Below are 11,748 nucleotides of genomic sequence, written 5' to 3'. Positions count from 1 at the left end.
AACAAAGACGCATTCAGTTGTGTTAGAGGCCAAAGAGAAAGCTCACTAAGATGAGAATATGTCAGTTCAAGAAGGTATCCCCCACAGGAGAGACATGAATCTGTCCATCAACCTGGATTAATGCAGTAAAACTTGTTCTAACTCACGTAAAACCCTCTGCAAGGCCAGGTAATTCCCCAATGTATCCACCTTGCATGCAGTGACTCAGTGAACTCCTTACTATTGCGGGTCTGTATTCTCAGTACAAGGCTCCCCCCATGATATTTACAAAAGGGAACCAAGACTGGAGAACTGTGGCGTTTTCTTCACTGCCCCAGCTCCACAATGTCACCCGGCTCTTATACTCGTGTTGTACCGGAGGCCAGTCACGGCCTTTCACAGAGACTCAGGGAAGAGAGAACTGGTGATTAGTGGACGGTGACCTAAATCAGAGAGCGAGAGGGAAAACCCTGATAGGTCGGTTTATGGAAATATAAGCCTAAGAAGAATACTTTCTCCACAGCTTTTCAAAGAAATGCAAACAAAGAAAAAACACAAATGGATTGAGTCCCAGGAAAATTACAGCTTCTTTTTTGTAAATATTTTATCTATTGTTACTTTTCAAATTCCTCTATTTTTATTGTAAACTTCACATTGTATACACTTCTTATTGTAAGACATATTAAATATTTAAAAAGATAGTTTATGCATCATTAGGTCGAAAAAGACTCCAACGAAGAGAAGGAAAGTGACAGCTAAAGAGAAACGCAAACCAGACGAGGAGGAGGTCCTCTCCAATTGTATTTATTTGTAAGTTGGGAGGAGGTTGAGCTAAGCTGTGTGCTGAGAAAAACGATTTAGTGAAGAGAGAAAATATAAAAATACAGAACTCAGAGAAAGGAGATATTTGATTAAACAGATTCCCAGGAATATGGGATCAATTGGGATCCAGACGACAGGAGATGGGATTTTGCTTCAACAGGAAGGAAACCTCGGACACTAAAATAAGAATCAAGAAAAGGATCATGGTTGCAAAGGATTTCTTTTTCGCTTGGGAAAACAAATTAAGGCACTTGTTTTTTATAAGTTTACTTTTCTCTGTGCAGTAAATAAACCTGGAAATTTACAGAAAGAGGGTAAAAAAGAGAGATTGAGAGACAGACAGAGAGAAAGATTACTGTGCTCATGGTTAAAGTTGGTGCCAGCAATTTTTTTCAATGAAACACCACAGAAAATATGATATGAAATGAACCAAGGACATTTTAAAGGCTTACGAAGACAGAGAACATGCCCAAGACGGAAGAATATAAATTTTGCCCTGTATCTATTGGGCTTACGTAGCATTTTTCAGAAATAACCAGCAGTCTCCAAAAGGACTAGACAACAAGAAAGAATGATCACACTAACAAAAGTTTAAGTACCATATATTACTCTAGAATATAGCGAAAGTTTAAAGGAATAAAGTAGTTGAAAGTCCAGGTAAAATTATGGTTGAAAAGAAAAAAGATTCTTGCTTCTCTGTGGCTTTGACGGTTTTCGAGGTTTGAATTGGTGAATTGCAAAGTAGAAGAAGCCGATATACCACGCTACCAAATGCATTCACCCTGTATTTGTTAAAACTGTAGAATCAGAGTTCGAATCTGGCTCCAAGAATCAATGATTTTACCCATTTTCAAATGTTTTCCTTATCATCCAAAAGATACATGCATACATGTGTTACAGGTAAACTATAACAGAATCTGAAAAACATCAGTGCCACTTCTCTGCTCCTCCCTTGCTGTTTCTCGCTCCATGTTTGAAACAGCAGGTCTCTAAGTGATGCATGTGAAAATCATTTCACAGACAGGGAGCTATTTTGGTCTTGAAACATCTCCATTTTCCACTCGGGTAACTGCATAGATGAACCTGACATTTTCTAGAGGGCCACCTCCAGTGGGGATTCAATGCACTTGCTACAGAAAGATCAGCAAATTCTCTAAATGACAATGAGAGGCAACGGCCTAAGGGAAGATGCATCTTTTAGTTCAGACAGAAAGGAGGGGAGCTCTTTGGCGGGTGTTTCTTTACACTTGAACCAAATATGGGGGGTATGGAAATGACATGCTGTGATATGTTTAACAATTCATTCTCTAGTTGGGAGGATGGTAAGAAAAAAAGGCCTTTGTGATGTAAATACATTGGAGGTGATTTCAAGCTACCAATGTGATGTCCCTGGATTTGGAGTAGGGAAGGGAGGTACACAATTGGTGCTCACGGAACCGGTTTGAGCCAGCTCCAGAATACCACTGGCCATGCCCATAAACACGGAAATGCCAGGCTGGATTTTCACGTGCAGCCCGGGCAGACCAGGAGCCTCATGCCAAAAGCATTCTGAAGATTAAGACCGCCTTTATCTTTCTCAGTTAGAAACTATCAGAAAGATTGCTTTAGCATGTTTGCAAGTAATTTTGACAAAACTAGTTTTTCATTTTCCTTTCTCCTCAGACATTATCAAGGTAAGGAGGATGGGATACACTCTAGTTAACAGCCGTCTTCTTCCCACTTGTAAATTTGCCTTTTCCTTTTCATCTTGGAGACAGAGAAATGTACAGCTACACATTTTATACAAAATTTACATATATATTTTTAATCTTCAATAAAGACATGCTTATAAGAGTTTTCACTTTAAAATTGGGATGTCTGTATTTCTGTAAATATTATTTTGTTTGTCCTGTTATATTGTATTCTGTTACCTTTTATTTTATTTTAATCCTATAATTTTCTTACCAGTTCAACTGGTTTTAAGAAACCAGAACTATCAGGTTTTGAAAGTCTCTTTTTAGTTCTGTTTCTTTTAAATCGAGTATTATATTTTGCTATATTTAAGTATGTTTGATAGACAAGGAAACACAAATTTAGTTGAAAAGGTAAAGCATAAAATTTTTGTTACTGAGGGGAACTGCTAATGGACATGTGGAAATTATGGCTGTAATTTGGAGTTTTGTGATTTTTTTTCTCAAAACAGAGAGAAGAAGTGGCTGTCAGTTACTTTAAGAGCAGAAGAAACTAGTAATAGGCACACCTGCAACTTTCCAAAAATGTCATTAAAACAGTGACAATATATGTGAAAAACGCGAAGTGATAATAGAAAAAGGTGTAATTTGTTATAATTTGCATGTTTCAAGTCATGTCATTAAGATAATGAGCTATTTTGAGAGCCATATTCTGTAATTATTTTTATTGAAATTATTTCAAAGACAATAAATGAGCATTTCACAGGCATATCAAAAATAACTATTACAATAAGAAGAGAAAACGCATATTTTCTCTTGCTAATATTGTACTAGGCATTAATCTCGATGCTCTTGTGAAAGAAAAGTATCATTCTACATTCTGTATCTCAGCTGATTTCTGTTTCAAAAAACTTTTTTATCAGAGTGGCTGAAAATAGATTTTGTTCTATTTATAATCCTCTCCATTTCCTTAGGTTTTCCAAAGTTTCAAGGTATTTATCCACCATAAATATCTCTATTAGTCTTGACATAGGTGGAGCATATTCTAAGTTCAACAGAGGAATTTTCACCAGTGTCCAAAATATTTTGGATTCATTGGTTAAAAAACAACATACAATTGAAATTAATTTTACCTGTTTCTTCATTCTGTATGTGTGCATGTGTGCCTATTATGCTGTTTTTCAGTGTGGATGTATTCTGTGTCTATTGGGTAATGCTTGGCTGGGGTCTGACCATGAGCATGGGAAGCTAAAAAAAAAAAAATGGAGGAAAAGATTATTCCATATGTGGTGTTTAGAAATGCTCAGAAAATTACTTTGTTGCAAATGTGTTTTTTCCAATAAAATCACAATATCTGTGGTGGACAAAAAGACAGTAAATCAGATACTCAAGTTACGACAGCTGTCACCAGGCAACAGCTAACAAGGTGAGCAAGTGGGAAAAATGAGAAAATATTCTTCAAAGGATTTGAGGTCCTATAAAAATAGAATAGAAATGGTGTGGAAGTGGAAAGAGGGATGGTAACTTAATGCATACTCATATTACTAATGTAAGGTTCTTATTATTATGTCTTTCACAGCTAAAGGATGCTTTTCTAGTCAGTAACTATCAATAAAAGGATGGTTTAAAAAGAGCTTTAAATAAAGAAGCCTCCACACATATTTTACATGATAAGAGAATCAAGCAATGACAACTAGCATCTTGGATGAGAATTTCCTGCCACCAGTATGGACATCATTTAAACAATTCCATCTCATGTATGTGCCCATCATATCAATATGGCCGGTTTTAGTTGTTATAATGAAAAATAAATAATTGGGAAAATATGAAGGCTGTGGAATGTGGCCTTACAAGTTAGAGTCTGTAAGAATGGTGCCTACTGGACTTGAATGGTGTCCAAATTAGTATGTATCATTTTATGAAGCTGGGATGGGAGTTACATTAAACGGGTTGTAAGTATAATGTAAAATGCAAAAGTGCTTTTCATTCTTGTTCATTTTGTGTTCATTCTGAGAGGATTTTAAGATTGTGGTTTTTGTGTGTGTATGTGTGTGTGCATAACGCCGAGGATCATTTCGAATCAGCCAAACAGAGAGTTAATATGCAGGGTTTATCAGTATTGAGCCCATTACTGAAAACCATTCCCATGATGAATTTATGGAAAGAGAAAATTTAATATTTCTATTAAATGACCAGTGTGCACAAATATCACTACCATTCACTTATAGCAGAGTTTGTATGGGTTTTAGGGTAATCGGTGGCTATTTGAGGCAGTTTAATAAAAGAAAATAGGGCCTTAGAAATCTGTTAATCCTGTTATTCAGGGAGTATTATAGAAGGAACATTTTCCATTCTTTGTAACTTTTCACTGATTTCCAACTATAGTTGCCTACATCCGTTATAACATCCAGCTGCTCAGATGGGGGTTACTACACTTCTCTATCTCTCCTGCTTTATGAAGCTAAGGTTCTGAATGAAAAGACTGTGTGTTCTAATGGAATTCTCCCCTGGGGCACATCAAGTCATTTTATACCATGACACACTAAGAAAGGCAATTTATGATGTGTGACTGACTCTAATGCGACTTTTTCATCATTTCATTTGTTTTCCATTAGTTGGAAAAAAAGACATATGAACTACATAGAAATCTTTTTATTGTACTCCACAGGGGGTTTGTAGTACATTAGAACTGTGGTGGGGCGTAGTATTTTATAAAGCTTATGAAAAAATGGATGTTTAAAAACAATTTTGTCTTCAACTCTCTAACAAGAGTTTCTAAAACATTCTCAAAGGGCGTTTGTACTTTTTTTAAAAAAAAATTGCAAATGCTTTACAAAATATATTTCAAGAGATAGATGTTTGCTAAAAACTTTAATCAGTACTTTGAGATGATTTACAATTCTTATAATCCAGGTTTCCTTGACTTTTGTTATTCAAGTATAAATAAAATTATAGCTGACGGCTTTGGTTGTATAATTTAAATCAATAAAGCCCAATTTTTAGTTGTCTGTTCTCAACCATGATTCTTGGTTCCTCTGTTTGGGTTTCTAATAAATTATCACTTAAGAAGAATACACATATACAAATACATCTGTGAAGAAAATACTATTTATAATCATATATAAAATGTTTAGACCATTTGCATAACGTTATCAGTCCAGCTAACTAAGTGCTTCCTGCTCAAGGGGTATCTGTCATTACTTTCTCTTTCTACTTTCTGATTTCACCCCATCTTTTCTAATGTTACTTTCATTAGATTTTTACTATTAGTTCCACTAATTCTCCTACTTTTTCTTGCCTTCCATTTGGCCTCTTCACATGTCTACTTTCTTTGCATCATTTCAGATAAGCTGTAAATCTCAGCTCTTTCCTTGAATGTAGCGGCTCATTCAGATTTTCAGAATTCAGCCTGAAAGTGCAGGAAGGAGTGAGCAACCCTGCCTAAGGTAACAATATGGGCAAAACTGAAATATAAAATAACAATCTGTTACAAATAACAGTGTGCTTTGGAGTTTAATCCTATATCTGGCATTGAAAGTCAGGTAACAGTAGCAAAACAGTACAAGAGAAAACATAGATGGTTTTAAGCTACTGTAAATTCCCTGCTACACTGGGAAGTGGTAAAGCACCTTTATACAGTATATTTTAAAAGCCACTTACGCATGTTGCAATCTTTAGTATAACTGTGAAAGGATGATTATAAAGTAGAGGGGGGGAAATGACCTTAAAATATTCAATTTGGCCTAAAGAAAGCATGAAAGTGCAGTGGAAAGAACAAAAAAAAAGTGGAATGAATAGAATAAATACTATTAGGGTAAACTGATTTTCAAATATGTCAGAAAACTAAACATAGAACTAAATATTTTCATTAAAAATAAGAATGATCAAACAGGATATTTCTAAAGCAAAGCAAAAGAGTAGAAAAGACATGACATGAATAAAGTGTAATCACAGAATAAATAAAAAGTACAAATCAGACATCCTGCATCCTGAACCCTAAGAATCTGAACCTGAGATTTAGTTGTGCCTTAAGATCTCTCTCTATATATAGATTTTCATGCAAGTTTTTGATAATGATTTTTTTTATAATTATTTTCTGCAAAGGTTACATTTTACCATTATTTTCCCCCAAGTTAGAGGTTGAATTTTTGGCCCTAATCATTTTTGATTGACGTTTCTATTTGAGGTCATTGTAGATTTATATGCAGTTGTAAGAAATCACATAGATTCCAGTGTGCTCTTTACTAGTTTTCTCCAATGCAAGCATCTTGCAAAACTATATTACAATATCGCAACCTTGAATTAGCAATGAGACATGGAAGATACAGAACGTTTCCATCATGACAAAGATCCCTCAAATTTCCCTTTTATAGCCACACTCATATTCTCTACTGTTCCTCATTCCTACAGTTTTGTCATTTCAAGAATGCTATTAAAATGGAATCTCTTGGGATAATTTCTTTTTTCCCACTCTCCACCGCGCTCTGGAGATGGTCAGAGTTGCTACGTGTATCAGTGTTTCATTTTGCTTTGTTTCTGATGCCAAAAAAAGCCCTCCATAAAGCTACTGCTCTAACCTTTAATTTATTGACAGCTAAATACCACTGAAGCACTGAAATATATGGGAATATATAGTTACTCTATTTATGGAGAATAACTAAGCCTTCATTTGCCACTGTATTGATTATATTGATGGGCCCATATTCGGAACAATAGATTAGAAAACCAATACATTTAATTTGAGGAAGTACATTTTGGAATTGGTGTTTCTTCTTTGGGCCTATGTCCTTCTTGTTTGGTTTATTTTATTTACTCCAAAACATATGCATTAAAATTATGTCTGTGTGTGTATGTGTTTGAACTTGGAGGGAAGCAGCATTATTTTGATTCTATTAAGTACTCCCTCTTCTAGACATTATATATACCTTATGAATAATTCTTATAATACAATGTAGATATTATATTTATTGCAAATATAGAACTCAACTTCTGAAATTAGGTAATAGTACCTAGTATACTAGAGTTGAGTATCCATGTCTGTTTTCTTTGAATTCTTTTCTTTTTTTTTTTATAAAATACTCATATTTAAATGTTTCCTTGGTACAGACTGTTTGTGAGTTTAAACAAGAGTAGTTTGAAAGATGCAAGGTTACATTTCTCCAAAATAAACTGCCATTTGAAATGTTTACTGTGATTTCATTTTAAAGAAGAACTTAGTAAAATCTATTATGCAACTTTTAATCTCACCAAAACCTAATGTATAAATTGTAAAAGTTACAGTCGGGACAAGGGTAGATTTCCTGCAGTTAGTTTGTGTAGTATGTGTTCTCATCCGAACAGGATGCAATAATTTGGATTAGGAAGTATTCTCTGAATTATTTCATTTAATTAGAGACCCACATTTGAGAGCAAGTATCTTGATAATCTTCTGGTTACCAAGATTTGAGTTTCTGGTTGGATTTGCACCGAGTTTCTAGGGAAACTAACTTGTACAATGGGGGACAAAATCTGGAGAGGGAGAGAAAAAGGAAAAGAGATGAAAAATGGCAGGATGCTGTTAAGTACGTGAAATCAGCCCTTCCTATTTCTCCCAAATGTTTTAGTAAAATCTGTAATAGGTGAGAAATATGCTTTACATATAAGGGTTTTTTATAACAAAGAAGTGAGAGACAGTGTCATTAATGTGGGTTAAATTGACACAAAATAGAGAGAATATGTATGGATAGAAGGAAAAACCATCCCCAGAGAGCAGACTGCTTGGAAATAATTCACAGTAGACTTAACAGGAAATTGTCAACTTGATAGTATTGGCCAGAAGGTCAACCTTCTATTTCCTTTTAGTTTCTTTACTATTTAACCACTAGACATTGGAACCTGTCTTCATGAGAATGTGCCTTATTCTTTTATGCATCTATGGCTTTGACCAAGAAGCTCCCTCCTCTGAAATTCCTTCTCCCCTCCCAGTCCCTTTCCCCATCTCTTCCCCAGAATAATTTCTAATTTTCCCTCTAATTTTAACTTTTCCTGAGTGCCAAGTTATTGACTCAACTTCATTTTGAGAGGATCCTCTAATTTTTAACATATTTTTATCATCTGTCTCCTAATCTATCTCCCTGAATTGAAAGTGAAAGCTCTAAGTCAAAGCCATATCTTACTCCTTATGCAACCATCAACTGGCATAGTAGAAACTTAAAGCATGTTGAATGATAGAAAGAGTAACTTGGTTAAACAACTAGTTACTTTTTTCTTTGAGAACTTCTTAACAATGCAATTATTTACACATCAAAAATATATATATATATGCTATGCTAGTGAATAACCTGTCAAAAATAAAAATGCAATATTCTTTATGGTGTAATTCCTCATTTTATTAAAATCTTATACTATATAATTTTCTTATAATTCTCAGTACTGTAGCCTACTTTTTTATGCAATTGAGAAAATAGCTCATAGGACTTTTGGAATATGAAGCTGGGGCATTCACAAGGACAATGAAACTAAATCAGTGTGATTTCTTTTGGCAACATTTCACAAATAACTATGTAGAGAATTTCCAGAGTGAACAGATCTTTATTGGTGGCTGAATGCCTGGAGGGGCGCATAAAACATACGGGTTCAATAGCTTGTACTGACTTTGCTCTGACCTCCAGGCTTTCTGGAAGTGCTCTGTGTAAGTGTGTTTACGCACCTAAGCTGCTTCCTCCTGGACTATAGGGAACAGCATGGAAAAAGAGAGGCATTTCTCAATTCCATATTTACAGTGTGATGGCCACGGTGTTTAAGTCAGTCCTCAGGACACAGTTATCGTAAGATTTATGTTACACTTTTTTCTATTTCTTTATTTGCTCCAAGTTTCCAAAATCCTTTCCAATTTTCCCTCCTTTTCTTAGTTGACTGGATAGAAAATAATGGCCCATCAGAGACGGGAATCTTTGGAAGGCTATGTAGGAGAGTGAGACTGAAAGACAGAGAACAGAGCGAGCAGATGGTCGCTTCAGAGGTCAATTTCCAGTGTGTTGGGAGATGTAATAGGGGCTGATTTTACTCCATCACATGTTGGTCTCTACGTCTCCGAGAAGACTTCCACCTTTCAAGAAAGGTGAAGGCGTCTTTGAAGCGTGGCATCTAATATCTCAGTCTCCGTGTGGGGTGTGCCTCACAGTGACCTGGGACAGGGTGAGGGGGGTCTCAGAATCTGGTTCACTGAACATCTGCAGTAGAATTTACCAGAGAGTTTGGTATAAATGCATCTTTGAGATCTTATCTCACAGCAATTAAATGACAGCCTCTGGGTTTGAGCTCCAGAACGTATCTTTTTAACAAGCACCTTGAAGACTGTTGCGCAGTTTGAGAACCACAATCTACCAGTGCCTTGGCACAAGTTTAATCAATTCCTCTTTGTTAGCCTGCTCTTTGCTCCTGACCAAGCTCTTACCAATAATTTTCAAGTTGATGCCATTTTGCAACTATAAAATTCTCCTAATATTATGAAAGTATGGGATATGGTTGGTAAATAATTTTAAAAGTTAAACAAAAAAAGAAAAAAGAAGAAAAAGAAATAAGAACACAAAAATAATAAGGTCTGTCATATTCATGTTAAATTTTAAATAAGTTTTAAACATCCAACAACAGCAACGCCCCCAGTGGGCGTGGTACGTAGACTCCAAGCTCAGCAGGAAGCTGGACTGACAGGCACTCCCTAGAGACTAAGTCTTTTTACAGCCCAATCGTCATTCTATTCATAAGCTCGTCCCAGGCAGCAAATAAAAATTGCCTTAGAACCTGGTCCCCAAAATGGATTATTTAGAGCTGATTTTCCCCCTACCACTAAGAAACCACAATCCCGCTCATCTCCTAGACTCTGGGTGTCAAAGTGCAAACTGTTCTGGCCAAATCATCCCCACCACTCTGGCACCCAGGAGAATTCATCCACTGTCCCCTCCGAAGTGGAAGGTCTGTCAGACGCGAAATTCTCTGACATCAGTCACTTGGCAGCATCGTCCCTCTGACTTTATTTGCTCTTTCTGTAACTCGGCTCTCTCCTCCACTCCCACGGGCTTAGGCAGTCAAGAATCCCGGTGGCTGACTCAGTAAATACACTTTATCTTATTTTCCCATTGCCTTTAGTCCACCAGTCCTGGAGGAAGGTGGATGCTTTCCTGCTCTGAATGATCACTTCCAGATACTTTTGTGATGCACGATATTGCAGAGGTTGGGGGCGGTTTTGGAATTAGGTTCCACACAAGTCTACCTTGGTGCAATTTTGGACACTGGGTGCCTCTAATTCGTAGCAGCTGGCTTACTATCATTCTCTCCAGTACTTACTCTGTCGTCACTTTCAGTGACTTAAAAATCTACACAGAGGAGCTCTCCATGCCTCTGGCCTATCAGTGTCTTAGGTTCCTAACCTCCAGCGATGGTGCCCTCCACCCCACCAGTCACCCTCTCCGAGAAGACTCCATGTAAAATCATTAATGTCATACAGACGTTGAAAACAGTCTCACCATCTTTTCCCTCTTCTCCAATCACTGTCCTCATCAGGAAACACGCACAACTAATTGAATGAAATACGCACAGATTCAGCAAAATGTTAGCAACATTTCCATGAAGTTTAATTAATAACATTTTATAGATTGATATATCCATTTAAAATTTTTTCCTATTCTAAATGTTTTTACATGTGTAGGTTTTGCCTTTGCAAGGAAGTCCTAGTGCATTTACGTGCTTTTTCATAGCATATACTTATGAGTTTAGTGTAGGATACTCCAATTCATCTAAAACATTATTAATACAGTTTTCATAATTCTATTTCCTCTCGTTGATATGTATCATCAAAGAGGTGAAATCAAGAACCAAAAGATACTCCTGAGAGTGCCACTTCTGGCTACAGTGACCTAGCCGGGGTGAGAACTGCCTTCCTGCCCGAAACAAACAAAAAAATCAGTCAAGTATTTGAAACAAAGGTATTTTAGATGCTGGGCATCAGGCACCATGGGAAATCAAGTCCTGAGGGAATGGAAACTGATGAAGTTAGACCAACACCTGGATTATTGTTTTGAAAGAGTTTCCAGGACTTACCTTCAGGAGGGGGGTCCAAGTGAAGCCCAAGTTGGTTTCTATGAGCAGAGCAGACAGAGCAGAGACTCCAGGGAGATGAAGGTGGCCAGAGTTCCCACAGCAGAGTGCCAGAGAGGAGAGGGCTGCGCACAGCAGGAACCCCCGGAGATCTGCGGAGGCTCCCCCTCAAAGAGGCAGCCTGTACGCAGCGTATCAGCAA

Source organism: Vicugna pacos, chromosome 23, assembly GCF_048564905.1.
Source record: "Vicugna pacos chromosome 23, VicPac4, whole genome shotgun sequence".
In the NCBI taxonomy this organism is placed as follows: domain Eukaryota; kingdom Metazoa; phylum Chordata; class Mammalia; order Artiodactyla; family Camelidae; genus Vicugna; species Vicugna pacos.
Note: the sequence above shows the minus strand (reverse complement) of the source record.